The sequence below is a fragment of the Megascapheus bottae genome, unplaced genomic scaffold (genome assembly GCF_031878675.1).
Source record: "Megascapheus bottae isolate mThoBot1 unplaced genomic scaffold, mThoBot2.hap1 HAP1_SCAFFOLD_69, whole genome shotgun sequence".
In the NCBI taxonomy this organism is placed as follows: Eukaryota; Metazoa; Chordata; class Mammalia; order Rodentia; family Geomyidae; genus Megascapheus; species Megascapheus bottae.
Window position 1 is genome coordinate 989,683 of NW_028327710.1, and position 7,153 is coordinate 996,835.

Here is a 7,153-nt window from a genome sequence, read left to right on the forward strand (position 1 = left end):
TGTTCTAAGTCTTTCCATTTCCTAACAAATGGGGCGATGTCATTTTTTCTGACAGCAGCAAAGAATTCCATTGTGTACAAATACCGCAACTTGTTGATCCACTCATCAACTGAGGGACATCTTGGTTGGTTTCATATCTTTGCTATGGTGAATAGTGCTGCAATGAACATTGTTGTGCTAGTGGGATTAGTATGCCCTTGTTTCTGGATTGTTGGGTAAATGCCAAGTAGTGGAATTGCTGGGTCATAAGGGAGTTGTACGTTTAGCGTTTTGAGGCACTGCCGCACTGCTTTCCATAGTGGTTGAACGAGTTTGCACTCCCATCAACAGTGTAGTACTGATCCCTCCTGGCCACATCGCTCCAGCATCTGTTGTCATTCATTTTCCTGATCCTGGCCATTCTAACTGGAGTGAGGTGGAATCTTAGACTTGTTTTGATTTGCATTTCTTTTATGACCAGAGTTGTTGAGCATTTCTTCATGTGTCTATAGGCCATTTTTGTTTTTTCTTCAGAGAAGACTCTCTTTAAGTCTTTGGCCCATTTTCAATGGGATGGGTGTTACTTTGGAGGTTAGTTTTGGAGTGATTCCATTTTTTTGAGTTGTTGATATATTTTAGATATGAGGCCTTTGTCCGTTGTTTGGGTGGTGAAGATCTTCTCCCACTCTGTAGGCTTCCTGATTAGTTTACTAGCTATATCCGTTGCCATACAAAAGCTCTGCAGTTTAATGCAGTCCCACTTATCCAGCCTTTCTCTGATTTGTTGTGATTCTTGGTCCTTATTAAGAAAGTTTCGACCTGTGCCAAGGAGGCCTAGTGTATCTCCTATTCCTTCCTGTAAACTTTTCAGTGTGTCAGCTTTTACCTCCAGGTCTTTGATCCATTTGGAGTTAATTCTAGTGCAAGGTGACAAAGAAGGATCCAACTTTAGTTTTCTGCAGGTGTTTAACCAGTTCTGCCAGCACAACTTGTTGAAGAGGCTATCTTTATTCCATTCTATTTTTTTGGATCCCTGGTCAAAGATTTGTGGCCATAGGTCGGTGGTTTAATATCTGGGTCCGCAGTTCTACTGCAATGGACTTCAGGCCTGTTCTTGTGCCAGTACCAAGCTGTTTTGAGAATTATAGCTCTGTAAGAGAGTCTTAAGTTTGGAATTGAAATTCCTCCAGCGCTGTTCTTTCTGCTAAGAAGTATTTTTGCTATACGGGGTCTTGTATTATTCCATATGAAATTTTGAATTGCCTCTTCTATTTCTTTAAAGAATGACATTGGGATGTTGATGGGTATTACATTGAATTTGTAGATAGCCTTTGGCAAGATTGTCATTTTCACAATGTTGATTCTTCCAATCCAGGAGCATGGGAGGTTTTTCCATTTCCTTAGTTCTGCTTTTATTTCCTTTTTTATGGTTTTAAAGTTTTCATCTAAACGGTCCTTTCCATTCTTAGTTAAGCTAATTGCTAGGTACTTTATTTTCTTTGAGGCTACTTTGAAAGGAATTTCTTTCCTGATTATTGCCTCGTTCCTCTCAGTGTTGGCGTAAAGTAAGGTAGTTGATTTGTGAGGGTTCATTTTATGGCCTGTTACCCTTCCAAATCTTTGAATCAGCTCAAGGAGCTTGGGAGTAGAGTCTATAGGATTCTTTAAATACAGAATCATGTCATCGGCAAAGAGGGATAGTTTTATTTCCTCTTTCCCTACTTGGATCCACTTTATGCTTGCTTCTTGCCTTATTGAACTGCCTAGGAATTCTAGTACTATGTTAAAAAGGAGTGAAGGGAGTGGGCATCCTGAATGCTACCCCCTAGCACTTTAATGCAAAGCTTTGGGCTGTGGCATTTTAAGCACAATTCAACGCTCTGTTTTTTGCTGGTTAATTAGAGGTAAAAATCTTATGGAATTTATTGCGTGGCTGATTTTGAACTGGAATCCTCAGTTCTCAGCTTATCTTGAGTAGCTAGGATTACAGTACTTTTACAACATGCATGCTCATACACATTGCTTCTGATCCAAACACTCATTGTTCAATTTAACTAACAAGATGTGAGGAACGATGATTGACTGTAATTTACTAGATGGGATTCTAGTGAGTATATATTTCCACTTCCACTCTGAAGCCAGGGAAATGTTTCTGGTACATGTTTCCACTATCTCCCAAAGAGGAAATAATATGTGAGTACGTTTGCTAGTATTTCAGATAGGAGATGGACTTTGGTGTTTGGAACCTGTTGGGCAGAATGTATCAGCTGGGCTGTGATAACAGAGATGATGTTACAGACAGTAGTATTTTCATCCCAGACAGACTTAATCCAGATCCTTGGATTTCAGGCCTTGAGTAGATAGAATTACAAGTGTGAGCTGCCACCACCACCTGGTTCATTTTGGAAACCTTAATTGCTTCTCATTTGTTCCTTTCCTTTTTTGGAAGATTGATCTAAGCTGGCTGATTGTGCATCACAATGAAGTGATTGGCCTCAGGAATTACAAATATTTATTTCATCAGCACGGAATGAATGAAGTTGATCTAAACCCAATAGTATTTTCCTTCTGATAAATAGGGAACTTACTTATATCATTTTTCCTTGCGTTTGCTTTCCCAAAGCAAGCAACATGTTTCTTAAAAACTATACTTCATGAGAATATTATAATTAGAAGCTATCTTCTGCACACTTCAGAATAGTACTTGCATTTATAAACTTATATTACAATATTAGGTAGAAGAATGGTGACTGTTAGTTTCATAACTATTTCATATGTTTTACTCTTTAAGGCTCATTAAGTCAAGAAGGGATTAAATACATTTATATAATAGTAGAACATAGCTCCTGCTGATTTGATGTGTGTGCAGATGATACACAGATTTATTAGGATTACTCAAAAGTTTTCTTCAAATTTTCAGTAGTAGACTGCTATGCTAACAGGAAGGTGATAGTAATGATGCTGAAATTCTATGAATCAGCTATGAAGCAGAATTTCAGGGGAGAGTATTTGCTAGGGACTTAATTTCTAAGACGCATATCAAGAATATTGAACTATAACACCAAATGATGGAGGACTCAGCGTCACATTTTGTTGTTTTATGCAAGTCCTGGGACTTGAACCCAGGGCCTGGGAACTGTCCTTAAAAGTTTTTTTTTGCTTCAGGCTAGGTGTTCTACCACTTTATCCACAGCTCCACTTCCAGATTTTTGGTAATGAACTGTAAATCAGAATATCATGCAATTTGTTTGGGCTGGATTCAAACCTGATTCTCTGTAGATAGGATTCCAAGTGTGAGCGCACAGAGCCTGGCTAGTATCATTCATCATTCAAGTCATGGGACTGCAATTCTGCACCTGGGTCTTGTCACTGAGCTTTTCAGCTCAAGACTACTGCCCTATCCCTTGAGCCATAGGGCCACTTCTGGGTTTCTGGTGGTTAATTGGAGATAAGAGTCACATGGACTTCAGTGCCCAGGCTGACTTTGAACTGCTATCCTTGGATCCCAGCCTCTTGAGTAGCTACATTTACAAGTGTGAGCCACCATACCCAGCTAAATTATTTTTTAAGTTAATTTTTTTTGTTAAGTCAGTATATAGTTGGCGTACGGTTACATAAGTAATGAACACATTTCTTAAGAAAATTGTTATCCCCTCCCTCCTTTTTCTCTGTTTTCCTACCCTCAGCCCCCTCTCCACCCAGATTGTTCAGTTCATTTCCGTTTAGTGTCTTCCAAGTATCACTGTTCAATTGGTTCACCCTTTTTCCTTTGTTTTTTTTTTACCATTTTATTATACCCTCTCCATTCCCCAAATCACATAAACCTATGTACAAGACACAGGGTACCCGAATTCAACACAGTGACTACAGAGAATAAAACTAAAGGGAAAAAGAAGAAAAGAGGAAAAAACAAAGAAAATGAAAGAACATCATACAGTACCTTAGAAGCAACAACACTGAAAAAACAAAACATAAAACCTTGGGCTGAAAATGAAGCTTGCCTAGCATGTATGAAACCCTGGATTCCATTCCTCAGCACCACATAAACAAAAAACTGGAAGTGCCACTGTGACTCAGCTGGTAGATTTCTAACGTTCAGCACAGAGTGTCTCCAAGTGACAAAAATCTGTCACATTTAAGTCAGGCTTCAAAATTTTGCTAGGAACCAGTTACGTGATTTGGAAGAAAGTCCAATTTTCAAAGAATCACTAGCCAGGCACTGGAGGGTCATAATTGTCATTCTACTAGCCAGGGAGAAGGTGAATCAAAGCCTTTGCAAGCAAAAAAACGAAAACAAAAAAAAACTGTAAGATTCTACTCTCCACTTATCCACCCAAAAACTAAGTGGAGTTGTGGCTAAACTTGGTACAGCATTAGCCTTGAGGAAAAAGAACTAAGAGACCTTGCCCAGGTCCAAAGTTCAAGCTCCCCACCAAGAAAGAAAAAAAAGGAGTACAGATACCTTAGTTTCAAAAGTATATCTGGATATCTTAGTAGATTTTTCTGATCTTTCCTCATTCATCTGATGGAACCACATAATCTTGATCCTGATCTGACTAAGAGCCTGCATTGTGCTTAATAAATTCATTCCACATATTCCAGTAGAATCTTGACAGCTAACAGCCACTTACCAATGCTTTATTCTACGTTTAGGCCAGTATGTCTTCATACCATCTACACAGTCAGCTATATCATCTTTCCAGAAGTATCATTGAGTGTAGAACACTCAGAACTAAAATAATTGCATAAAGATGTAATAAAACCCCTTGATTCATTAAGAAAATTTCTGTACCACTTAGAGCAAGTACATTAGTGGTATTTACCTCTAGCCTCTTTTTTAAAAAAATTTATTAACATTGAATTTTACATCATATTTCAAATGTCATGTTTAACCAACAAGTATTCAAGAAGGGAATCGCTATACAATCACTGGCACATAGATTTTAGAATATAGTAAAAGTTAAGCTGAGTCATTGTATGTCATAGATACAGATTAATCTATAATAAAACACATGTCTAGAGAGTGTATAGTCTATCCTAGATTTTTATGGCTATGTAGTTATGTTTATATCTCCAAAATTATGTCCAGAACTTTGGGTATCAACTATTCAATCATCGCTCTACTACTGTTTGAAACTAATATCTATATATTAAGGATACCATGTACCTTTTGTTTCTTGGTCTTGACTTATCTCACTCAACAGGATTCACTCTAATTTCATCCACTACCCCCAAAATGCCATTATTATTTTTTTCTGTGCAGATCTTCTTTTTATGTATTTCTTTTTATTGTAATTTATAGAAGGGTTACATTATATTCACCAGATAGAAGGTGCATTACTTCTCAAACTTTGATACCCCATGTAATGATATGGTCCCCAATACCCTTCCCCTACCCCCACTCATGTTCATTTCCCCCCTTCCCTATCCAATTTCAAATAAAAATTAGGCACATATGAAATATATCAGAAAACAAGGTGAAATATTGTAACAATATGATATAACCAAGGGATAGCAAAAGAGATAAGAGATCACATAGTTCATTAAGGACAACAATCACTCATTATATGAGTTTTGTTTCTTTATCTTGGAGGTCCTTACATTTAGTGTCATACTATTTGTCACGATGTCTCTAGATTTTGTTCTATTATAAATCTCTGGTAGCAGAGCCCAAGGTTTCTACTGAATTTGACAAATGAGGGAGACTCTTGGGCCTATGTTCCTTTGAGTTTGGCTTACTTCACTTAATATGATTTTTTTCCTTTTCATCCACTTCCCCGAGAATGCCATTATTTTATCTTGTCGGTTGGCTATGTATCATTCCATTGTGTGTGTGTGTGTGTGTGTGTGTGTGTGTGTCTGTCTGTGTGTGTGTGCGTGTGCGTGTATCACATTTTTTGTAGTAGGGCATCTGGTTGTTTCCATCATCCAACCTCATTTTCTACAGATATTTTTATAGTCTCTTTTTTATTTTCAGTGTAATGTATAGAGGGGTTACGATTACATTTACAGGTAGTGGACTGCATTACTTCTCACACATTTATTCCACTCCACATGTTTTTGTCCCCAGTTCCCTCTCCCCTCCCCTTCCCAATCATCTTGTTTCCCCCCTTCCCTTTCCTATTTGACATAAACAAATAAACATATATACAATATGCCAGGGAAAAAATCAGATACAGTAACAATCTGACATTAACCAAAGGGCAAAATAAGAGATGAGAAATAACATAGTATATTAAGGACAAAAATCACACAAGATTAAGAGCAACGATGACACAAGATATAGCTCTTGTTCCCATATCCTAGAGATCCTTTCATTTAGTCTCATCCTATATGACCTTATATACCTAGGTTTTTGAGTTATTGTAATCTTCTGCTAGGAGAGTCCTAGATGTGAACTAATTATTACAAATGAGGGAAACCATTGAGCTTATGTTTCTTTGCGTCTGGCTGCTTCACTTAATATGAATTTTTCCAAGTCTTTCCATTTCCTTACAAATGGGGCGATGTCATTCCTTCTGATGGCAGCATAGCATTCCATTGTGTATAAGTACCACATCTTCTTGATTCAGTCATCTACTGAGTGGCATCTGGGTTGGTTTCATAGCTTTGCTATGGTAAATAGTGCTGCAATGAGCATCATTGTGCTAGTGGCTTTAGTATGTCCTTTTTTCTGGACAATTGGGTAGATGCCAAGTAGTGGATTTGCTGGATCATAGGGGAGCTCTATGTTCAGTCTTTTGAGGAACCACCACACTGCTTTCCCTAGTGGCTGAACGAGTTTACACTCACACCAACAGTGTAGGTGTGATCCCCCCTGGTCACTTCCCCACCAGTATCTCTTATTAGATTTTTTGATAATGACCATTCTGACTGGAGTCAGGTGGAATCTCAAAGTTGTTTTGATTTTCATTTCCCTTATCGCTAGAGATATGGAGCATTTCTTCATGTGTCTAAAGCCCATTTTAATTTTTTCTTCAGAGAATACTCTTTTAAGTCTTTAGCCCACCTTTTAATAGGATGGTTGTTGCTTTGAAGATTTGTTTGGGAGAGATTCATTTTTTTCAGCTATAGATATATTTTAGATAACTACATATATTTTTGTAGAAAAAAGAATGGAAGCCATCATGCTGGCTCACAACTTAATTTCAGCTACTTAGGAGGCTCAGGGCTT